Below are 25,924 nucleotides of genomic sequence, written 5' to 3'. Positions count from 1 at the left end.
ACTGTATTTCTGAAATCCCATAGAGAGCCTTCCCTCCCATTGAATAACTGACCACCCCACTTTCCAGGAAGATATTCTCAATGGATAACAGAGTATGTCCATGTGCTGTGCATATCCTCTCAAATAAGGAAAACTCTTGCCAAAGAAGAATGGATGCAAAGTGACCATCATGCACACCCCCAAAACCTCTAGATTCTCACATCCACGTGGTCAGCAGCAAGAGGTAAGCTACCCTCCCTTTCTGACTTGCATTTCATGCTGTATTTGGCACACTCTGAAGAATAATTTCAAGCTGGCAGAGCCATTTGAGTATGAATCCTAGCTGGAATGAGTTTTCATACTTCTCCCACAGACCATCCAAGAGTCCTTTGGCAGAGTCTGGCCTCTGTTCACAAATGGGGATGTGTCCATTGTTACCAGCATAACAGGGTGTATGGCTGCACTTCTGTCTGGACATAATTGCTGCAGAAATTTGTATGAAACAGACAATGGATGTTATTGTTTAAATGCTGGTTCAGTGTGACTCACCAGAGGCAACTTGCTGTTTTCATTTATCCTATTAAAGCCTGCTTGTCCAAAGGGTGGCCTTTTTTCCAGCTCCAGTGTAACTGTTTCTCAGACAGCTTCAGTAGGGGTGTTTTCTACTTTTGTTTCCCCCTTTTTCATAATGTGAGAAGACCATAGCCCTTACTTTTACAGTCCTCTGGAATAAACACAATAGGAGCTACATCGCTTTCTTTGGAAAACTGTAACACTCCTTGCTGAAGTAGTGCTCCTAAAGGATTAAAAAAAAATAGTCATGCCATTTCTTGGATGGAGTGAACTCTCCTCTCCTCTCCCTCTCCTCTCCTTGTTTGTCCACTTACTACAAGAAATTAACCTGATGGACACAGGTGAGTGAGTGTAAATACTTGTTTCTGCCAGCTGACAGGTAGGTAGCAGCATCAATCATGTGTTTGTTGGCTGAGACAACAAAATACCCAGGACTTCTTCCCCTCTGCTTAGGTTCTACAAGTCAAATTTGAAGCAGATTGTTAGAGCTATATGGAGCACTTTCACTGTGGTTCTCCAGCTCATGCCCTATAAATGGTAGGTAAATACAAATTAAACACTTCAGTAATTTCAGAATTCATTTGAAAAGAATGTACTTGAAGACGCAGTGCTTACTTCTTGCATGAACCCTACAAAAATTGAATGTGCTTCAGTACTTAGAAGCATTTTTCAAAACAATGCATTTGCATTTCAGTGAAAATGTTTCAGTGTCAAGTGTTGTAATAGTGTTGAGTGCTTCTCCTTTCTCTTTGATAAGTTCAGATTTGTTAGTCAATACTGGAATTTCATTATTCTCTAAAATATTGGACCAGTTTTTTCTGATTAAATGCTAAACTGAAAGGTGTTTTTACTTTCTTCTGTTGCATCTTAGTTCTGGGACTATATGTTATTTAAATGTTGCATTAAGACCAGAAGAATTATTCTAGCCCCATCATTAATTCCACAGAATATTTAAATTATTGAAGTATTTCACATATTAATGAGTATGTAAGGGTTTTTAATGCTGCATAAATTATTGCACATTTAGTCATACTTTATAACCCTGCTGTTATAATATGTGAACAAAGAAAGGACAATATATGTAACAAATATACATGTTACATCTAAAATAATATTACAGCTAATGATACAGCAAAATTACATATATTGCTGATCAGTAAGCCTCGAGAGGTTTTTGTTAATTTTAAGCTCTTAGTTTTTTCATAGCTGTGAATACTGAAACTGACTTACAAAACATATATGTGCTTCAGTATTCCCAGAGCAGGAAGCATTTGAAGAACAAATTATCTGATATTTTTTTGAAAAGTGTTACTGTTAACCTAACTTTACAATAAAACCTCTCGTACCCAGGGTGAGACTGATCTCACTTTCAGGTGGCTAAATCTAATTGAGAACTTGACTTCCTTCAGTGCTAAATAAGTAAGAACAAGCCTCTTTTAAAGTTTTTGCTCTTTTGCACAGGAATAGCATAGAAATCCTGACATGTAACCACCCTGTAGCAGTGTGGGCCTTGCTTCCAGTTGCCTCCAGATAGGCAGAGGTCTCCAGCAGAACCTGTATCACATTGTGAGACCCAGGAAAACCCTGGATAACCCAGAGAGTCTCAAATGGCATTAGCTACATGTGTATGAGCACCTGAATCTAGCCCCAGACATGCACACTGTAATGAAATGCCCTAGAAATACCTTCTTCTGTCACCTCATATGAATAGAAACAAGACAACATGAGCAAGATTCAGTACCCAGAGAGCCCACATCACTGACAAACATGATGCAGGACATAGGGGATGCCTGTGCCCACTGAAATAAAAGCTGCTATGAGCCATATTATTCTGTGGCATCTCCCACGCCTCAGAAAAGATATATTTAGAGCATTTGACTGACACCAGCAAGAGAAGCTAGTGATTTGGGCACAGAAAAAGGGTTTCAGCGGCAGCACTCCACTTCCACAGGGTGGCCTTTGGCCCCAAATAACAAAGTTTAAGGCACTGGGTTTTCTAGTAGACTAGCCCATGTGTCATGGAGACCAGCTCAGGTGCAAAAACCTTTCCTAACAATCGTAAAAGGGCCTTGTAAGCCAAGTCACTGCATGAATAGTACTTCCAGAACCACACTTTTAAGCCTTTGTATTATTCAATTATTTGTGGAATTACAGCAATGAGGTTGCAAACCTGCATATTTAGCAAATTGCTTTAACCCATCATGTGCAAAATGAAAACAATGCCATTTCCTTATCTCAGAAGCACTGTGAGAAACAGTACAATAAAAAGTGTGAGGAAATATGGTAACAAGGCTCTTCTAAGTAGCACAGAGAAACTTGCTTTTGTTACTTCTGAGTGCTAAAGAAGTTGATAACAGCACACATTTCTCATGTTAACCACAAACTGCAATAAAAAGAATGAGGTGAAATCTTAAACAAGAAGTTAAATCTAGTAGTTCCTTTAGGCCTAAACAATCTGTGAACATAATAACATTATTTGAAAAAAAAAAAAAGATAAAAAAAGTAATTTATATGGGGAATTGGTAGGCAGCTTTTAGGTGTAAATTTTTTTCAGACTTGAGCTGCATGGGTTTTCCTCTGATGTTCATTTAAATGAAATGTCCTGTGCTCAGAACAAGTGCACCATAAGTATCTTGAGACACATTTCAAACAATCTCACAGCACATGTAACTCTTCCTCTAAAGTGCTTGGATAACATGGAAATTATTACCAAAGAAACACCTGTAAAAATAGCAGTCCAGCTTCTTAGACAAGCTGAATTTTAAACCTTTATTGTGATGTAAATTTGAGCCACACTGTAAGTAGTTCTGAGAAATGTTAGCCTTAGCGTATCAAAATTGTTTAAAATGAACAGTCATTTTGCCTTTCATTTTTCAGCTATAATTGCCTCTAGAGCTGTTGCAAATTTTCTGGTTGATGGTTCATGGATCAAAATTAACTACTTACTTGCTGAAATGTGGTCAAAAGGCTGAAGAATCTTTGGATATTTGAGCAGGGCAAATTGTAAAGTAGCTGTAGCAGTGTTATTTGTGTCAGAGGACAGTCTTTATTGGGACAAGCCACAGGACCAGGAGACACATTCTTGGTCATTATCACACTTACTACAACCAAACACGTCACCCTCATCCATCTCTGAAGTCAGACATGATCCATCTTAAATTAGGCATTTTCTCCTTTGTACTCCCAGAAGCTGATTACAGAGTATCACTGATTGGGTTTTTTCTTCTAGTGCCCACTCCCAATTCACTAAAGATCACTCAGTCTTTTGGTCTGATGGTCTGAAATTCTATTGCTCACAATTCAAGGCAATGTAGAAAGAGTGGAGGGGAAACCAAAAAAAAGAGGGATTGGCTAAAGGATTTTAATATGTTTTAGAGTGCCAAGGTGGGATGTCTGCAAAAATATCTCACATGGCCAGATTAATTTGTGACACAGATTATCAACTTTGTTGATAATTGAGTTTCATTTGATTTCTAATGGAGGTCGATCTTTTTGACTTATCAGTGACAATCGAGGTGAGGCTGCGTGGGACGGTTTGACTGGGCAGGTTGTGTGTGTGCTATCCAGCATCAGCCAGCAAGCTGGGGACAGAGCAAGCCCCTGAGAGGGGGAGCACTATCCCAGGCCATGGGAGGTGTACAGTAGTTGTGATGTTTGCTCCAGACAGGCAAACACAGATGGAAAGAAATAACAGTTTTTCCTCAGCTCCAGGCATAAGACCCCTGAGCCTCAGGAATTTCAGAGAGGGTCCACTGAGGTGGATCTGCAGGAGCAGCAAATGAGATAAGAATTGTTTTGATCATTCTTTTCTCTGCTCCTCTCACTGCTTCTCTCAGGTTCAGAGAATGTGAATCCCACACTGGACAGGAGCCAGAGGCTCTGTCCACAGGGATGCCCTGGGAAGCTAACTTTCCCTGCCCCCGAGAACTTGGGTTTACATTTCTGACTCACAGCAAGGAAAAAGCTGTGTTTGTCCCACTACTATTCACACATTAAAAATTAAACTATGGAACATCAGTTAAACTAAGAAATTGTTTGTAGGTCAGGCTTTTACAGAAGTTTTCGCTTTTTTCCTTCAACCTCCACTGTCCCCCTATGCCCATTCTGCTTTCTTTACCTGGTGCAAGCAGGAACAGGAAGAGATCAGGGCACAACCTTCTGTCCTTCTTCTCCTTACATAATCATATGAAGATTTCTGACATATATACATATATATTTGTACATATTGTTAGTTCCTGTTCCAAAAGAAATGGGTAGCCAATCAGAGGGAGTTCTGAGTTCATGTGGGTACAATGTATTCAAAAATAACACAAAAAATAATCTCAAAACAGTGTGAAAAGAGGTGGGAAAAAGTATCAATGGAACTGGAAGCCTGTGCCCATGAAGGTAGGGGCTTCCTCTTCTTGGGAAATGGATGTCTGATCCTGCCAGAAGTCAATTATTATCATCTACAGCAGGGACAATTTCAAGTCTAATTCTTAAGAAACAGTCTTTTTCAGTATTTTTTTTTTTCTCTCCTTTGTCCCGATAATTCCGCTTCATTCAACTTTGCTAACCTTGGATTTTCTTTTGTTGCCATCAAGGATTTCCTATGACTGTCAGACAAAGTGCTTTATTTAAGTACAAATAAATTAACCCACTTCATTGCCTGTCTTGAAAAATCTGTTATCAATAAAAAGCTATTGAAGCAGACTAAGTGCTCTACCTTTGGTATTCAACTTCTTATAAGCCTTTATATCTGTGTTGTTTTTCTTTAAAATCTCTTTCAAGGGCTTATAAAATGGTAGTTCAAAAGAAGATATCTCTGCTACCTTGAATAACTGACTTTTTTCTACACTTCTACTTCCTACCAGTCTCCAGGTATGAAAATACTCCTAAAAGAAAAGATTCAGGCAAAAAAAAAAAAAAAAAAAAAAAAAAAAAAAGGAAGACTCACACATTGATTTTGCCAGCAATGTTTTCACAGTCTGTGACAGAGATTGACAAAAATATCCAGTATTACATGCTTTGTAATGCAAGCCAAAATAATCATTGCTGATAACCTTAAACAAGGTCATTTAAACTATTGTTCTATCCTAAACTACTGTTCTATCTTTTTCAAGAATTTAAAAATAGTTTGGAAAAGTCTACCCTATTTTTTTTCTTTCTAAGGAGGTTTTGCAAGGATTATTCTCATAAAGCTTGGAAAATTATAAACTTCCCCATGAGCCTGAACCCTATCATTTTGTTCATCCTTCTGTTCACAAATGTAGCTTTGCAACTCTGTTTTTAATTCTCATAGAGCCACAGACAGGTCTGGATTTGAAAAAAACCTTCAAGACCATCTAGTCTCAACCTCCCTGCCATAGACAGGGACACTTCTACTAGAGCAGCTTGCAGAAAGGGCTGACCTCTCAAGCCTGTCCTGGTCTCTCTGGATGGCATCCCTCCCTCTCCATGTGCTGATCGCACCACACAGCTTGGTGGTGCCAGCAAACTTGCTGATGGTGCTCTCAGTCCCCCTGCCAATGTCACTGACAAAGATTTTAAACGGAGCTGGTCCCAAAACCTACCCTGGAGGGCACTGCTCGTCACTGGCCTCCATCTGGACATTGAACAGTTGACTGCAAGTCTTTAAATGTAAGCATCCTGCCAATTCCTTGTCCTCCAAGTAGTCTATTATCTGGCTCAGTCTTTCCTTTTTGATGCTTCCCTTGCAGGCTCAGTGTATTTCCTCTCCAAACTTCTGGGCATATGTTGACAATAGTTTTTAAATGGTCACAATCTGAGAGGAACTATTCTGAAATGCAATTCAGTTGATTGTTAATAGTAGTCATCAGAATACTTTGTAATTATTCCTGTGAGAATACTTTTATAGATTACATGAAAGGATGATTGCAGAGGAAAATAATGGCTGTCTTGAGCGCCTGTTATTTATCTGGAAAACATTTTTTAATAAAGGAAAAGTTTCTGGCATACATTATGTAAATGTTGCATTGTTTCAAGTCCTTGTTCTTAGCTTCTCTTCCATCCAATTTTCTAAAATACTTGCCTTTGTTTTTGAGTGCCACTACATCTAGAAATGTAGAACTATAGCAATTTGTGACAACTAGCTCTACTGGAGAAAGCATGACCATGTGATCTGGGAACTTTTCCCCCACCAGCAGGATCAGGGAGAGAACTGGAAGGGTAAAAGATAGAAAATTAGTGAGTTGAGACAAAGACAGCTTAATAGGGAAAGCAAAAGCTATGCACAGAATCAAAGCAAAAGAAGGAATTAATTCACTGCTTCCCATGGGCAGGCAGGTGTTCAGCCATCTTCAGGAGAGCAGGGACTCATGCCATGTAATGCTTACTTGGGAAGACAAACACTATCATTCTAAACAACCCCACCCCCCTTCATCCTTCTTCTTCCCAGTTTATACACTGGGAATGATTTTGCATGGTATAGAATATGCTTTTGGTCAGTATGGTCACTTGTCCATCTGTGTCTTCCTCATATCCCCCATGCACGCCCAACTTCCTTGTCACCCTGGCAGTAGGAAAAGCAGAAAAGGCTTTGGCTCTCTGAAGGTCCTGCTCAGCAATAACAAAACCATCTCTTTATTATGAACCCTGTGTTCAGCAAAAATCCAAAACACAGACCTACATCAGCCACTGTGAAGAAAGCTAACGCTACGCCAGCCCAAACCAGCACCCCCATGAACATACATTTCCACACAATGCCCTAGCACTGACGTGAGTGTTGGGCAGTAAAATGAGTCAGTGAGCTGGTACAGAAAGTTTTCAAATATGTTTTTTCTTACTCGACCTAAAGCTAAAAAACGAAAATATGCATTGCCCATTTTGTTCTTGCAACATGACCTAATAACAGTTCTTTTTTTTTCAGAAAGGCTCTAGAATAATGGCATAATCCTAAAAGGACTCCATAGCACTTCATGTCTATTATTGTCTGACTAAGGAGTGAGGAATTTAACGACATGCCACGCATATTAAGCCAGTAGGAAGTTCCCTGTAATGTTCTGTGTTATTCTTCCATCTACTTTCCTTCAGCTTAAAGGAAGCTCATTATTTTCTCCTTCTGTACAGAGATATGTCTATTTCTGTCAAAATTTACCATCTCTTCCTTACATAACTGATTGCATTTGGGTACTGGGATTCACTAGAATTAAAAACTACAAGAGAAATATGATATTTCTCCTGATATGAAAGAATTGGCTTGCAGTCACCATTTCTACCCTGGGAAATGTTATTACTGAATAAATTAGGTTTGCTGCTGGCAGCAAAGAACTCAGCATTCCTCAGGGCTAAATGTACTGCTCAAAAGAGCCTTACTTTTCCTGAAAACATGGGGATTTTCCAGGTACACAGGAATCTCCTTCAGTTTCTCCTCCTTTGCTCACTGTAAACTGAACAAACAATAAAATCATAGAGAGGTTTGGGTTGGAAGGAACCCAAAGCCAGATCTGTGTCAGTGTGCATGTGCTTGAATGTGGCGGGGGAGTCAAGACCTGTCCTTAGGAAAGTGTGACCCTGCTCTGGTCTAGGGCAATTCCTCTGACTCCTGCAAGAGACCAGGCAAACACTAATAAGTTCTGCAGCCTTGGAGAAATGGTGTCCCCGTGCCCTAGTTTCACCCAAGGACAAGGTTAATTTTTTAAGTGGCCAGAGAGGGTGGAGCCTGGAGCTGTGTGGGCACGGCCAAGATCTCTCACTGTTCCATCCCATCTGATGCCATGGCCGGGGGGCAGGGCAAGGAGGCTCTCTCTCACTTCCCAGAAGGGAGGCTGGTCCTGACTGGAAGTTCTATCCCCCACTGTTCTGTCATAATCAGAGATCACTCCCTTACTAGCCTGATGCAGAACAGACCTTCCCCTACCTCTAAACAAAGATAAAATTCCCATCAGAAAGGAGAAATCTCTTCTTTAAATGAGTGAACTATGCCCTATGAACACTTTTTTTCAACAAGGGGATAAAAAGTGTGTTCAAGCTCCTCAAGGTGTGGCACTGACTACACTACACTGACTATTGATTCTAACTTGTTTTATGAGCTTTTCAAAGACATGCATAGCTGGGTGACAGAATTTTTTGATGGCATTTATTTATACAGGGTAGTAAAGTCTAGGTCTAATTGCAAGAAATTGTTGGAAGACCTTGAGACCAAGTACCTGAGAGTTAGAAAAAAACCGCAAAAATTTAACCTACCAAACTCACAACAACGTAGTAAGGACAGATTAATTTACAAATAAAATTACAGAACTTCACAAATAAAATTACAGAATCAGAGCAGACCATTACTCTGTGGAGGATTAATCTAAATCTGTATTTAAATATAGTGTGAATAATCCAGTTCAATGGAAATGTTATCATCTGAGTCTGTGGATAATTATCCTCTGAAGAGTTTTGTACTTGCTCTCTGGATATGCCTGCTTTCAGCTCCAGGTCATGAGATTTTTTTTCCCCTTGTTTGCCTGTGTTGTCAAATATTTCTTTTCCACTTAGCAGTTACCAAGTGACTGCTTTGTGAGGCTCTTGCTTAGGTGATGGCAAGACCTGAACCCATTAGCCATGGGGCTCCTGCCTGTTCTTGACAGCACTTAGGGCATCTCTTGGACCCCTGCAATGGCCCCTTTGCCTGGCCCCAGGAAACTGAGTCACTAGTAGGAGCAGAGCAAAGACCCAGCTGAGCAGAGGCAAAGAGGAGAAGCAGGAGGAAGTGCAACTGCAAGAGGCTTTGTCTGGTGAAGGAACCCATACTGCATTTTTTGCCTCAGACACCACTGTCCCCCTATGGTTGTTCTGCTTTCTTCACCTGCTGCAAGCCCAGGCAGGAATTGGGAGAGATCACAGTACCCTGCATCTTCTCATTTTTTCTTCAGGCACACAGGGATTTCTGACACTTTCCAGTAGGTTGTCAATGGCCCAAGCATAAGGAAACACATTCAGTACCAGCATGTTCCCTGTATAATGGTCTGGCAGACAGCTCTAAGCTCTCCAGCAGCTGTGGGAAAAGAGTTTTTCTCAATATCTGCATGAAACCTTCCTCAAAATACAGTTTCCAATTCATGGGCCTTTGGTCAGTCTTTTCCAGAAACCGTTCTGGGAGTTTTTCCTTATTGTTCCTAGGCATTTTTTTTATTTTCTGAAATTTGGTATTTTATTTGGGTTCACTTTGTTGAAGTGATTCCTTGGCACCAGAAATACGGTTTTAACCAAGAAAAGTCTCACAAACAGACAGAAATACTTGACAGATTCTGAGAAATAGAATAAAAGCTTCTTTTAACATTTGCAATTTTATTTTCTTTTTCCTGTTACAGTTTTTCCAATTGTTAATAGCCAAACCCATAAATCTGATAGTAGTGTATACATCCAGGAATGAAGAGAAAATCACAAAGCAGAAGTCTGGTTCTGAATCACTTATTTAATATCTCTGACATTTCCCTAATAACAATTTCATGTTTTGACAGGTCTAAAATAGACATATTAATGAATAGGGAGAACTGAGACCATCCTGAATTGGCAACATGCCATGTACCTCATGATGGTTGTGATCTTCCAATTTGTATACAATCTGTAACATGAGGCTTGATAATTCCTCCCCTTTCTAAACTGCAGCCTGAAAATCAGACTGTAACAAAATCTAAATTGATCAATGCAAAATCTTTTTTTCTTTTGGGTCAAAACCAATTTTCCCAACAGTTCTGTGCCTGAAATCTCAAAATAAGGAGACATAAATAGGAAATTAAAAAATTGCCTTAAAACTCACAGAAACTTTTTTAAAGCTAGGTTTTCTTTTCCATTTTGAGTCAGACATTTAATCAGTCTCAAAAAGTGAGGACTGCAATCAAACATCAGTTCTGTACAACACTGCTCTTTGAGAAGCTAAAGATCCAAACCCAGCTTGGCATCTCATGTCTGTTTCAGGGCCCTTATCGGTGACTTTCAGATGTATTAGAATGCTGGCCTTGGTTGATCTTGGCAGAGAAACAGCAGTTAAATACTTAGTCATTATGATTGTGATGAGGAATTGTAATCCAAGCAAATAATACAACAGAAATAAACAGAAGAGAAAATAAAAAAGGTGAAAGATACAAGGAGTTTGTTTAATGATAATGGCTGTGAATTGCTGAGGTCCATCCAAAAGAGCGCAGAGCAGCGGTGCTGCAGAGTATTTGGCAAGCCAGCAGAGGAAGATAAAAATAAATGAGACTTAAAATAGATAAATGTAAAGTAGCATATTTATGGAGAAAAAATAATTGGCAGAGATAGAAAACTGGAAATTACTGTTTAGAAAAGCAGTAATGGAGAAAACCAATCCCAGAGCTATAATAAATATATTAAAAAGGAGCTCACAGTGGATTTTCATTGCAATGTAAATAAGTGCCAATCTGTGCTGCAAATAATTGAAAAGGATCCCTCCTAAAACAAAAGAGGTAATCATAATTCTGCTCAGCCCTCTCTGACTGGAAGCTACTCTTAACAGTTTCATTTTATATCTGTTAGACCCTTGAGTGTATCATATAGACTAACAGAACTGTTGTTGTCTTTAAAAAGACAGACTAGTGTCATATCTATGTATATATTTATGCATTTATATACTCAATAAGTTGGCAGAAGAAAAAGGTACAATTGCAAGCACTTCTTTGGCAACATCACAGATGCCTGTGACAGACTCATTTTGAGGGACAGGGATATTTCTTTGCTGCAAAACACGGTACTAAATCATTGTTTAACATAACAACCTGTAGTAGACAGTCAAGGAACTAGTGATGTTTAGGCTTTCTGTCAGTAGCTCTCCTTCACTATCCTGATAAACTGAGTTGAGCTAGTCATTCAAAGACATAGTTAGGAGAACACTTTGCTATTCGGTTTCACTGGTGTGATTAGAAGGCAAAGATATTCACGGTAAGCTCCAAAGATTTCATGCATTCCCTGTGGTATCTAAGACTGGGATGACATGCTGAGTAATCATGATGAGCAGTCCTGCCAAAAGCATTTGTGAGACACACTTCAAAGAAAAGCATCCTGAGGTCAAAATATTATTTCACCTTGGATGGAGTATCAGTGTGAGTACAGAGATTCACAGGTGAGGACCCAAGGTCTCTTCTCTTTGCTTTTTCTATACTATACAGTCTGATCACAAAATATTTTTGGGGTCTGTTCCCAGGAGGTTGCTTCCCAGTGAAAGTCCTTATTGCTCTGAGGATGCCATCCCCAATACTGACTTTTTCTGGGGTCCTATATGTACAGCTGTTCCTTGCTGATGCTTTGTTTGAAAGAAGGTGGAATGCTGTGACAAGAGAAGGGAGTGAGGATGAGTGCAAGCAGTTCTTTCCCTTACCTTTGTAAGCAAAGGCCTTGTGGAGGCAGCACCAGCTGGAGACGTGGGCGTAGGGAGAAGAGAGAGGGAGAGGTGCTGTGCATAGTGAAGCTTCAGCAGGTGGTATGGCACAGGTATGGGAACAGCAGTGCTGCCAACAGTGTGAGATACATGAATCCCCGTTATCGTCTCATGCATTTATAACTCTCAGTATAAAATTCTGAGTATAAATTCCCCATGCCAAAATCAATACCAAAATCACATGCATTTACTTATATGTAAAATCTTTGAAAATATACATCAACAAGCATAACTGGACCCACCATCCCCCACTGAACATGGAATATATAAAGCCATGACAGCCCAGGTTTAATTCACCAGGTCTTGGTTGCCATCCCTAACTCTCCCATCCCAGATTAGACCATAAGCATATTACAGCAAAAATGTGACACTTTCTCCCCTCTGTAAGAAATTACAGTGGAATCTCATGCAAAGGCTTTTCCAAAAGCAACGTTTGGGCAGCTACACCAAACACTCTGAAACTGGAATTTCTTGGAGTAAGACATTTTAAAAAAAACACAAGCACACTGTAAAGTCATCTAAGCAACTATATATTTATATCTCATCCCACTGAACTTGTGTCCTAGGGTGACATTATCATGCTTGTATCCCCATTTGTGTGTTCTGTTTATGCTGGATATTATGTTCTGTGCCTTCAAGACTGGCTCTGAAGAGTGAATGTTTTGTTTTGGTTTCTTATCAACCGTTCCCCCACAGCTGGTGGGACACACAGACGGGGCAGTACCTCGTGCTGCTTTTTGCTTTTTGCCTGGCTTTTCACTCTGCTCTCGCTCTTGTTTCTGCTTTACTCCTGCTTTGCTCTTACATTTTGCTTCTGCTCATTAGTTAGGTTAGCTAAGCAGTCTGAATTTTTCCATGGACTGTTCTTCCTTTCCCTTTTTTGGACCTACCTGAACCTGCTCTGGACTGGGACCTGGGAAACACCGAGAGTTTGCACCTTGTGGCTGCAGCAGCTGCCCCAGCACTGGAGGGACTGTTAACAGAGCAACCACCCCCAGGAGAGACTTTCTAAATTTGTCATCTTTTTCAGAGCAGTGAAAGAGTGGTGTCATCTGGTATTGTTCATTTTGTGTGCTAGGGTGCTGTGCCTGTTAAATAAACAGGTTCTTTCCACTTCTCTCCGAGGAATCCTTCCCGAACCGGTTGGGGGGAGGGGCCATGTGGGTTTGCTTTCTAGAGGGACCCCCTTTTAGAGGTTTTCTCCCACATTTGCCCTAAACCGAGACAACTTCCTATTAAAAGGATAATTTCTATGCTTTGGTTAATCCAGTCAGTGTCTGTAGATTAAAAGAAAAACATTGCATGGAGAGTAAATGAAATCTACAGCTTAAGAAGGATGAGGCATAAAATATAAGAAGCTGGAATTTTCTCCATTGCTGTTAAAATATGTAGATATTTCTGGTTGATTTATCTAGATCCTATCATATTGCTCTCCTGCTTGTTCTACGAAAAAAATCTATTCAATAAAAGTAAAGCAGATATAGAATAAATATTCTTCTAAGAGCTACATGACTATAAAGTCTATTTCTGTAAAAGTATGAAATATCACTGCAGTGCTAATGCAATTATTAGATAGACATCTCGTGACTTTATCTCAAAGGTCACTTCATCTTCTAGAATGCATTTATCATTTTCTATTAATATTTAATGCATGAAGTCACAGATATTCCACTCTCAGTTATGACATCTACAGTTTGAGCTTCAGTTTTTCCCCCCACAGTTTTAACTCTCTTTTCCTTGCATTATTTTTTTAACATAATAGGTCTGCAATGGGAAGCAGAAGCAGTATAAGAACAATCTCTGTCAAGTGAGGGGTTTTGTTCTTTTTGTATCTCTTCTTCTTCACTGTGGAGTATCTATCTGTTGTGTCTCACCTTCCTTGCAAACATTTCCAGAAGTGTCATAAAACACTTAAGTAGGCAAAAGCACAGCATTCTTGCCATCAAGATGTCAAAGAGGCAAGCAAACTTGGCTCAAAGGGATGTGTAGGCAAGGATTTAACTGAGATGCAGAGGTCTGATGGCAAGTGGACAGACAAAATCACTTTTGTCCAAGGTCTCAGTCAAGTACCTGCACTCCAGAGAGAGCAGGAGTTCAAACGCATCTCAGCCATTTAGTGTGAGGATAGCTCAGACTGTCTTTTCAAGACAGATGCCTGCTCCACATTGTACCCTCGGTGGGGAATCTCTGATCATCTTGCTTTAAACTCCAATTTTTATCTTGAGAGTCAACAGCAGTGGTCGTTTTTTTGAGCCTGGATCTTCCCAGGAATTCAAATGTTTGGGAAGATCCAGGCTCATAAAAATAACTATTGTCATCACCATTACCAGTGGATCTTTATTACTTCATTTTTACAAATCTTGTTTCCAAAACACCCCTTTAGGTTCATGAGTTGTTTCTTTTCCTGCATTTGTTAGTGCTTGCTGTAGTTCTGACATAAAGATGGGCTAACTGCAGAATGTCCACAGTGACAGCATCTTCTCTAAGCCAGTCACCCTCACATCTCTTTAGAGTTAGTGATATGAAATAGGGCCCTGCTGGGGTGGGGTGTATCTGCCTTTACACATCTGCTTGAGAAGGAGAGCAATGACAGTGCAGAAGCACCCATTTCCCTCCATTGCCTGAAACAGCAGCCTAACAAGTCAGGTAGGTGGACACACAACCATTTGGTCAGATCAGGTCACTTCACTGTGTGCTCCTGGATGCTTTGTACAGACATAAGCACAGCACTAGGACCAATACTTTATAAAAATTGAGACTCAGAAAGCAGAAAAAATGTTAACAGTTCTTCCTAGGAGCATGCACACTTAAGGTTTGCTCACAGGGCTCCATATGACTGAGTTGTGCTGCTTTGTGTAGGTGATGACATTTTCAGTGTCAGGAGAGCATCCATATCAGATGACAAATGATATGTTGTGAATATGTAATAACTCAAGGCTTGTGATTGTGTGAATTTAGCCTTTGTTAAACAAAACTTGCAGGCTGCTATAACAATGACATATGTCAACTACTAAAATTAGGATTTGCATTTTATTTTTGCTGTTTTCCTCCTCTGTTTTGTGTCTTCCCTGAAAAAGCATATCCAATGTTTATTCCTTCTTAGAGTATATTTGATTTATTATTTTATCAGAGGCTGATTTTTAATCTGTTTTCTTTTTGTCAAGCCTTATAGTGGCCACAGGAGAATTGTGAGGAAACCCCAATCAGTATGTTCCTGAAAGCTTAAACATTATATTTAACATTATTAATATTCTGAATAAAAAATACATCCCTTGCCTTCAGAATAAAGAGTTATTTTCAAAAGGATATGAACATGTGGGGAAAAAAAAAGAGTGTACATTTCAGAATGAAGCTTTTTACTGTGCTTAAGAAAAATAGGTATTTTCTGTGTCAAGCTTTGGGTTAAGGCATAGATGTTCCGTATTTCAGATCCATAAGAAACTTTGGGTTATTATTTTCAAAATGCAATTCCCTTCTTCCAAATTTAAGTTCCTATCTGTTATTTCTGTTATGTGTGAGATGAATATTCCCCTTTGAAAATAGCACTTGTAACAGTGAATGGAATTTTAAGCAAAGCCATCTCAATTTTGATACTTTAAAATTTCTGAATGTATTTATGAAATACAACAATACTGTGCTGTATGTTTTGTAATTTCCTTTTTGGAACAGAATAATGGAAATAATATTATAATAACATAGCAATTAACTCTTCATTGTAGCTAATTATACTGGAACCAGTTGTGTTTCTCATGATATTCTGGCCTAACTCTGAATTCTTTAGTTTTTAAAATGAATAATGGTTCCTATAACCTTTTTTTATACAGAGATGTCTGATTCTTCTGAAAAATTATCATAAATTGACAAAGAAATAATAATTAATTTCTAGATCTACCAAAGAGGAATTCTTTCCGAACATCTCCAGTATACTGGTCAGCTTGTCTAGTCAGTTAATAAATCATATTTGCAGTCTGAGGGGTGCTAGAGATGCAACAGGGATGCATGAGTGGATGTCCTGGTGCAATTAGGTTTTTCTTCTCTTGTGCAAAAATTGCAAAGCCAGGATGTGTCACAGAATGTAGTTGCTTTAAAGCTCTGTACTTTCAGAACTGCATGCTCCCCTAAGTGTGTATTACCAAGCATCTGGCCATTGAAATGTGTTTGATGTGACTGTCCAATAGATTAGGTGTTTAAACTTCCTAAGAAAAATTACCTTTGGTGTTGCATAATTAAGATAATGCATAACCTTAGAAAGACACTAGCCCAGGATTTTCATGATCACAAACCATTTTTCTGATACCAACTCAGACCCATTTGTATTACTGACTACTTCAACCTTGTCCTTGAAATTGTAAACTTTTTCTAGCAGAACCTGTCTCTGTGTTTATTTACATAGTATGAAGAACTATCTCTTATCTCCACTGATAATATTAAATATTAATACCTAATTTCAACCATCCAAGAACTAGCTGACCTCTTGTTATGGTGCTAAGAGCCTTTTTGTAATCAGTGGAGAGAGCTGATGCCTGCAAGGGGAAGTTTCCTTATTTAAGTTTGTGAGAAATTGCCCTCTGAATGTGTCTCCACTGACTGTGAAAGGAGGCAAAGACTGATTAAAACTATGTGGGGTGCACTGACCAATGAATTTCATGGGGATTTTCCACTCTTAGGAGCTCACTACAAATTCAGAGCCAGGCTTACTGGTGATTGAGAGAAAAGTCAGACACAGCACAGCTTGTCAGTCACTAGAGAACTTTCTTGATTCCCTACTGGTCATGTCCATACTGCAGATACAGGCTCAAATGACCTCAAGGAGTCTTCTCATTACCTGGAGTCCAGAGAGATTAATTGCCTGTCCTCCACAAGAGCACACTAAACAGAGCTCAGGTTTCACTACTGATGAACATTACTTCTCCACCTAATATTTCTGTCACCACTGCAGGAAAGTTTTGTAATTGTTTAACTGTAGTTGGCACAAGGAATAATTACTATATGCAAAGATGGCTAAACTAAAGAAGTGAAAGTTTGCTAGTGAAAACTGAACTGAAGATGAGTGCAGGTAAGGCAGGAAAAGCAGCTACTGGGGTCAAAAGGCTATCACTAGACACAGAGAAAGAGCTGGAAAATTTTTACAAGTTGACAAGAATGAAAAGCCTGTGGCCACTGTGAACTTTTTGATCCTTTGAACTGAAAGAAGCAGAATCTGTGGGAGGCTTGATGTACATCAGGTACCTGAGAGCCCAAGGAAATTTGGTGAAGTATTTGTTTAGGAATACTAAAAATCACTGCTTTCTTTTGCACAGTAGAGTATGTTTCCAGGGGAGCTTTTCTATTAGAGGACAGGCTGTCTTCATCTCAGCTGCTGACTGCTCAACTGCTTGCTACCCAGATTTATCACTTTGGCAACTGTGTGCCTGCTAAGAGTTACCCAAGCATTGGCTATGTGCTCATGGTTCCCATTTTCCCTTCCCTCATTTAATTTAAAAAACCCCTTGAAATAACTTAGATCAGCTGGTTAAGGTGATTTTTTTCTGTCTTTTGGTGAGATGTATGGGCCTGGTCTTTTATTAAAAGCTTCCATGACATGCACTGGCAGCGGCCCAAATGCAGTTTTGTGTTTAGCCCTTCAGTTCTCAGGGTCTATTTTAGCATCCCCAAAAGCTTTCAAACCAATGAGCCAAAGTCCACGAGTCATGGTTCAGGTATCTGCAGCTTGACTCTCTCCCAAGAAAGATGTACATCATGGAGAGGGAGATTGCTACACAAAGAATTTATTGGATTGTGTGATTGGCAGAAATTATAAGAATCATACAGCTCTCTTCACTCATTCTGTTAGATTTACTTGCAGTGTTCTTTGATTAAAGAAATATTTTAAGTGGGGAAATCACAGTAGCAGATAATTTTCATAGATTGTCGAGGTGGTTTTTTGATAATCATTTTAGGTACTTTGAGAAGCTTCAAACTGCTTGGAATGGATATAGTTTATAAGCTGGGTTTTTTTCTTAATCATTTTTATACCTTTGTTATATTTCTGCATAAAAACACACTTATTTCTTTCTGTTATATAACTGAAGTGCCACAGGATCTGATAGTCTATCCTTTAGCTTACAAGGCAGATTTCAAATCCAAAGGGACCAGATTTGTTACTCTGGTCCCAGCCTATCACACTTCAAGTAGGCTATTACCTGGGCTCCAACTGCAACTAATTTTTTTCCCCTCAGTGTCCAGAATTTCAGGTCAAATAAGCTGTGAGTTGCATAGGCTGAAAGGCACTAAGAGCTGGGTTATGTCATGTTATGTTATGTTATGTTATGTTATGTTATGTTATGTTATGTTATGTTATGTTATGTTATGTTGTGTTATGTTTGTTATGTTGTGTTGTGTTATGTTTCTTTATGCTGTGTTATATGTTATGTGATGTTATATGCCATGTTACATTGTTATGTTTTACTATGCTGTGTTATAGCACCAGCTGGATAACAGTTCTGCAAAGGCAGTCTTTAGGGTTTTTCTGGTCTATGAGAATGAATTGAAAATGAACAATAAAATTTCATCCCAGGAGCTAGTATATTAGCATCCTATACAAAAGTCTATGTTCTTACAAAATTAAAGTAAGTAAATTCATGGGAATCCATGCAGTTTCTGGAGATGCATGCAGTTGTGTAATTAGTAATTAAATTACACCTTGTCATCTCTCAAATACTTTATTTCATTATTCCAGTCAGATTGCATATTAGGAGGCAAATGCTAGTTTTATCCTGGAATTTCTATCCTAGAAATTCTGAAGGAAAATAGGAGTGACATTATTTTGGCTGAGAATCATCTGAGGTCTCTGATCTGGTCACCTTAAGTTCCTGCACAAGACAGGGGGGAAAGCCTGTAGTGCTCAGGGGTAAACCTCTGAACTCAAATGTGTGTCTCCAGAACTACTCTGGACATTTGTGCCTCAGAATGTGCTGATTTCACTCCACTGGGTATCTCAGTAAGGATCTCAGATCTATATGTTTACAATTAACTAAGCTAAGAGGAATGAACTCTACACTATATGGGTGCCACATAGGTCAAACACCAGTGAGATGTAGCTCTGATTGTGTTTTCCTGCTCAGCTCTTCTGTGGGAAGATGTGTCTTTGCCCACCAGCTCTGGATACAGTTGATTTTGGAAACCGTGTGTATGCCAAGCTAATTTCCATTAAAAAAAACTACTCTTTTTTTGTACTTATTACTTAAATTTTAGTGATTTTTTAATTTGTCTTTACAAACGAGTCCAAGGAATAAGCTCAGAAACAAAGTGATGTTCCTGAAGCAAGCCACCATGAATAAGTAGCAAATAATTCTCCACCATATTCTGCACATTTGTGTTTGCTGACTTACTGTGTGAGTAATAACCTGCTGAGAATTAGAAACATCTGTGACTCTTAAGACAGAAATATGAATTCTCTTGTGTCATACTGAGCAAAAAGCAGGATGAGAGAAATTTTATTTATTTTAATTTAGATTGGTTTATATTTTTATTGCCTATTTCCATTTTCTCCTGTATTTTTTGGAAGGAGAGAGAAATTTCACAGCTCAACCAAAGATTAAACATTAACTCCTTTTTCCCCTTCAGTGTTCCTTCATTTCTCCCTTGCTATGGCCTTATGTACACTTTCTTTGAAAAAATATTGCTACTGACCTATTGGACTTCTCTTGTTTAGGAAAAAGGAAATTGCAGGTCAGTATAATTGTTTGAGGACATCTCATATGCCAAAATCTCACCTAGTCCTGTGAGCTTGCAAACAACCAAAAATTGCATTTAGTAAGCCAAGAATTCATTTGTGCATGGCATATGAAAAGTGGATTCACATTCCCAGAGTTATTTGCAGAGCTGGTGCTACCCCTGCCTGTCCCATGGCAGTGTGCTCAGCAAACAGCAGCCATGGGTGAGCTTTTCCCTCGCTGATGAATGTCAAGTACAGTGGCAAATAATCTCCATCTGGCCATGTGACTGTTTCACCCTTCTCTGTTTATTGTCAATGGACTCTCTCCAAAAATATTCACCTGAGTCGTAAGAAAGACTCAGAGATCCGATTGTGGATCTGTGTGACTGTGGCTGAGCTGGGAGAGTTTCATTTTGTGGTCCATAAAATCTTTTCCAGTCCTACCACATGGAGTACTTCACAGAATAAGAGAATGCCTGAGTTTGGAAGGTACCTGGATCTGGAGATCATCGAGTCCCACACCCTGTCCAAGCAGCTGCTCCCTAGATCCTATCACAGAAGGGCTAAATCTTTGCTTGGTGCATTGAAACATTGTAGGGCAAAAAGGACAGAAAGAAGTAAAAATGTAAAAAACCCAACTGAAATTGTGTAAATGTGTAAATTTTCAAGTTGAAGATGCAGAACAAAACTTTCAAAGAGAGAGGTAGCATTGTCTTCACCTTTTAAAGTATCTTTTGAAGGCCTGATGAAACTTCGGTTTAGCTGAATATCCGCTCTACAATTCAGAGGGAAAGAATGGAATTACAGAATGGGCAGAGTTGGAAGGGACCACAGTGGGTTATCTGATTCAACCTCCCTTCTCAAGCAGGGCTGTCCTAAGTTGCTTTTAATGCATCCCAGACACAGCAGGCCTGGGCTGTGAGTGCAGTGATGGATCTCGTTGAGCTTCTCATTAAGCAACACCTCAAGTCTTCCTCCTCAAGGCTGCTCTCAGTCCATCCTCTGCCCAGCCTGTCCTTGTGCTTGGGATGGTCCTCAGCTGCATGCAGGACTTTTCACTTGGCCTTGTTGAACTTAATGAGTTTTGCAGTGGCCCTCCTCTAAACTCTCACCTGTGCTATTCAGAAATCAGACCCAGTGAGCTAATGCTGCCCTAATGGCTTTAATTATTTATAGCTGACACTGACCTCTTGCTGATTTGCTCCAGAATTTCCCTAAACTACAAAGACCATCACTCACACCTTCTCCTATTCTCCCTTGCCTTTGTGAGGAAAAAACAATAACATTACTCTTCATATGTCTGAAAGAAAAAAAGAATTCAATGGTGAAAGGAAAGTGAGTAAGAATATCCATACACTGCTAAGTTCTCCCCTTGATTGATTCAGAGACAAAAACTTGATTCTATGTCCATTGGAATCTCTGACACCAGATAAAAGAGAGGTTTTCAGAATTTTTATCGTGCATCTAAAATATGTGTTTTAAGGGTAATAGTGAAATTATTAGGACAAAATAAAAAAGAAAAGCTATTTCAATTTTTTTTCCTCAAGATTTGTTCTAAATTGTCTTCTTAGCTATGCTGTGGCTAACATTGATTAATTCCAGCCAGTTACTTTGCTTCTGTTTTAAGGCACTGACATGAAAGCAAATGCAAAATTTGTATATTCAGAACATAACACATACATCTATAAAAATCTGGTCCACAATGAGTTGCTAATGTTCATATTATATTTCTTAATATGCTTCTTGAACTTTAAAACTCTTACCTTTTGTTGTTTGTGAGAGATATAGCTTATCCTATCCTGGCATGGCATCAAATATGTAAAAATTCACTAACAGAAATCGTCTTTTGCCAACTGCAGTAAGATTGACAGCTTGATGTTTTCATACCCATTAAAAAAAAATCCCAGGGAGAACAATTACAGTTGAAATTATTGTGCTTCCTCTTACTGTAGTGGAGTAGTCTGAAATATTAGGTAGAGTTTGCTAGAGTGGACTGCTTGAATGAATAATGTTTATTGTTATCCTTTGGATGAATGAGCAGTATTTGGATCAGATTTATCACCTAATGCTGCAATACATAAGTATATTCCCAATCAATTTTATGCTTCCAAAAATAGAAATGCTAACAAAGATACTTGAAAGGCAGCGAGAGAAAGTTACATCTTCTCCCACTGCAAATGTCCATACTCACCAGAAATTCCCTGTTCCAGGTTTGTATAAATTCTGCTTGCCTGGAACATCCACAAGAATTGTATTAATTGCTGAAATTCACCATCTAAGCTCATAATATTGAAGTGGTACAAATTATTAACAAACAGCATGCAGTCAGATGCTGAAATTTTTACAACATAATCAACTTCAGTGATAAAAATCTAAGCTGATAGCAGTCTAATCTTTTGACAGATGCTGAAAGAACACAAGCTTCCAGAAAAGCTCCTCTTGACATTTAAGAAAAAATAACAGGTATAGTACCAAGCACAGTTTGAGTTCTATGGACAGTTAATTTAGTCCAAGAAGGGTTGGAGCAGAGAGCTCCCCAAAATTGTGATGATAATGGCAGGAGCCTTCAGAGATTATCTGTTCAAAATAATTAATGCATGCTATGATTGAGAGTATGACTCAACAGAATATCAAGGGCTTGATAAAACCAGTGGTAACAGCAGACTCCGTGTTTTTTCCCCTATTCCTTATTATTGTTGTTTCTGTTGTTATTTGTAATAGGATTTCCAATGAGGACTAGACATCAAAAAGCCAAACAGCCAAAGGCTGTTCCCAGAAGAGGATTTGCCTGTCTGAGAGCACAGACCTGAGAGGTTTCCAGGAGGAGCAGGCTCTTTCCTGCTGCCTGGCAGGCAGTGTGGTGAGGACCAAGCAAGCCCTGACTGGAGCCAGCTGAAATTCATGCAATTCTTCTCATTCAGTGCTACCCAACACGGAATGGAATGGAATGGAATGGAATGGAATGGAATGGAATGGAATGGAATGGAATGGAATGGAAAGGAAGCTTGCTGTATTGCACAACTGCTCCTGCACTGAAGTCCCCAGCACAGTAGCACTTGGGTGATTAAGCTGAGAAGAAACTCCTGGAAAAAACAAGTCTTTCCTGCAGTTAAGTTTGAACTTCAAGTGTCAACAAATTCAAACCCCCCAAGAATAATGCTTTCTCCCCACAAAATTTTTCTCTTCCCCTTGCTCTTGATTCAGCCACTGAAGTTGCCAGCCAAAAGAAGCTTGAGGCAGTTTTGCAATGCAGATCCTTAGGGATGGAAATTAATGTCTTCTTGGGAAAAACCATCAGTCTGAAATGTTGATTGCAATACTTACTCTTTCTCCAACAAAACATGCTGTAAGCTGCATAAAATTGTCCCTTAATTGTTTAATTTAAATCAGCTGTACTGGGACATATTAAGGAGGCATCTGTTCTTTATCTACTAATAGACATAGAAGGTGCTAACTGTCATGTGAGTGGGTAGCACTGGTTCATTACAAATATCTGCAGCATGACCTAATTTTAAATGTGTAACAAAAGAATTCTGTATTTTCCAAAGATGACAATAATAGCAATATATGTTGTCTTTCACAGCGAGAAATACCTCAGAGGGATGCACTGATGTTCTGATGCAGATTGGTCTGAAAGATTTTTTTCCTGTTCTTTTTAAAATATTGAACACAACCTTGAATAGTATTTCAGCACTTTCTCAGGCTGAGGAATCAGAGATAAAAGCCTCTTCCCATAATACAACATTTTTAATGGGAAAATGAGGCAAAACACCTTTATCAACATAGAATGCTTTTTTTTTTTCTAATTAAGGAATCTACCTAAATCAGAGTTTGCAGTCTCTCTCTGTGTCTTAGCATTTCACCTTCCTTTGCCTCTTAATCCCTTTTATGTGCTTCAATCACAACTTCAAGAAGCAGTGTGTGGACCCTCTCCTTCCTCCAGTATGAATGCCTTGTGCCAAAACACGGAACCAAATAGAAAGCTTCCTCAGTGTACATTAAAAGAGACAAAACAGTAAGCCCACTCAGTTCACTTGTCCTGTGAAATGCCCAGAGATGCACAATTCCCTTGTGACCTGCTTTAGGGAGGTGCCAAAGGTATGGTATTCACAGCACCATATACCTTGTGATAGTAAACATCTGTGTTATCTGAAAAGGCTGAATCAAAGCATGATGTGCCACACAGTTAATCACAGAAACTTTGTGGGACAAAGTGTGCAGTGAGCAATCTATTGCCATGACTGCCATATACTCAGGAAATTGCAGCACTCAATTGGCTCTTGGAGTAGGATAGTATGATTTTGCTGTTTTGACACTGTGTTGCTTGAAGTAGTAAAAATATTTGAATGGTGTCACTCTGCCATGAGACCTACCTGCCACCCCTTCTTGCTGCCAACAGTAAAAGCTTTTTTGTTTCCTCTAAGCAAGAGACAATTAAGATATTTTTCTAATCATGTACTATTTTAAAACCTGTCTAGAAGGTGTTACAGATGGTTTGAGGATGTTAACAAGGCTCAGTTGATCCTAAATTACCCATTGATATTTTTATTTTCTTTTAATCTATGTTACGAGTTCCCCTTCTTTTTTTCTTGGTGGAATGATTAAGGTCAGCCGCTTTCCAGCCCCAAAGGCTCAAAGCAATAATTTTGCTATTGTGCAGTTAATGTCAGGCTTTTTTTTTTTTTTGGCTCATTGACTTTGTTTTTTGGATTTGGTTGCACTATTAACACTCCTTCTGCCACAGCAGACTAGACATCCTAAGTCTATGCACAAAATCTATTTTTCTGTCTAGATGACAAAATAGTGAAGACATCCTTTCTGTTAGCTTTTATCCACAACAGATTTCTCTGAGTAGTTGTTGATTGCAGGAAGTTTTAATCCAGATTCAGAAATCCTAGTGACATCCTGCTTTCTGAAAGGTGATGTGAAGCATTTTCTCGTGATAAGGACAGTCAGATTCCCCCTTTAAGGAATCTCATGTTTTGCAGCTGAAATTAACATATCCATTGGGGGAAAAAAATAGATTTCCTTGGTTTGCTGAGATTTCTTCATTTTTATTCCTCAATCCTATGAAAAGGTAGTGTAGCCACAAGATCCTTGCCTTGGATGGTTACACTATTGAATACCTGCATTACAAAGTCTTTCTCAGTTTTGAAAAGTATTTACAGAAAACACTACAGCAACATTGAGAACCAGCTAGCTGGACTTTTTAAGTGTCTTTAAAACACGTGAGATGTCCAAGCAGGGAGGTGATCACTAGAAGACAAGCACAGGTAACCCAGAAAATCATATGCCATTTTGCCTTTCTAATTTTTAGTTATATTGCAAATATATGGCTGTTTAATTAGAGTGTGTTTTATTTTATTTTAAGTTTGGTTTTTTTTCCCTAAGAGTATTTTTCTAGGAAGCCTCACAGGAACATGTGTCTTCTAAGGATATGAAACAGAAAAACCAGGACTATGAAGACAAAAATCAAATTGAGGCAGTTTAAAATTCACCAGTACTCAGTGTGACGATCTCCAGCATATTACTCACACTTCAAGGGTATTGTCTTAGCATAAAATAGCTTATAGGGGGGAAAAAAGGAAAAAAAAAGCACGTACATGGACTTCTGCTAAAGTTAATGTGATGTTCTGTGGGACTGGTAGTTAAATGGACTGGTGCCTGTCGATTGTGCTATCACTTCAGCTTGTAAAACCAATTTTCTTGCAAGCAGTCCATATGTCATTAGCATTGTAAGTGCTGCAAGAAAATAATTAGCTTCTGGTGTACTCTATAGCTAAATCACTGGAGCAGAAATGATCAATAAAACAGTCAATAGCAAATAATTTTGTCCTATTTTATTAATGCTGTTAGAATTCATGCACTTTCCAATCTGGTTTATCTGCACATTATGAGACATTTCATGTCACACTACAACTTTCATCACAATGACACTGATCACACAGCTATGCAATATAGTTGATAGAGGTCAGCTGTCAAAACCAGTAGGTGTCTGGGAAATCAGTAATTCTTAACAGATGTAAAATTTACTCACATAATGTTATGAAGCGCTTAGCTAACAGATCTGATCAGACAAAAGTCAGAAGGGGAAAATGAGGGAGTTTAAAAGCAGGTATTGGAGGTCTTCTCATATATGATTGAATATTCACATAATCACAGAATTATTTGGGTTGGAAGGTACCTTAGATGATCTTGTTCCACCCCATCTATCATGGGAGGGCCACTTTCCATTTAATCAGGTTGCTAAAAGCCCTATGCAACCTGACCTTGAGCACTTCCAGAGATGGGGCATC

The 25,924-nt window shown here is 39.0% G+C and overlaps 1 long non-coding RNA gene across 2 annotated transcripts; it reads left to right on the top strand.

Moving 5' to 3' along the window:
• Positions 1–622: 622 nt before the first annotated feature.
• LOC127059579 (uncharacterized) lies at positions 623–25,421 on the top strand. 2 transcript variants are annotated; one of them, XR_007777523.1, is made up of 3 exons: positions 623–893; positions 22,032–22,091; positions 22,350–25,421. It is a non-coding gene; the product is annotated as an uncharacterized LOC127059579 (long non-coding RNA). The 2 variants fall into 2 exon arrangements; XR_007777524.1 differs by lacking the exon at positions 623–893 and adding an exon at positions 1,012–1,089.
• The last annotated feature ends 503 nt before the right edge of the window (positions 25,422–25,924 follow it).

This window comes from Serinus canaria, chromosome 1 (genome assembly GCF_022539315.1).
Source record: "Serinus canaria isolate serCan28SL12 chromosome 1, serCan2020, whole genome shotgun sequence".
NCBI classification, from domain to species: domain Eukaryota; kingdom Metazoa; phylum Chordata; class Aves; order Passeriformes; family Fringillidae; genus Serinus; species Serinus canaria.
This window is presented reverse-complemented; position numbering and strand designations above follow the sequence as displayed.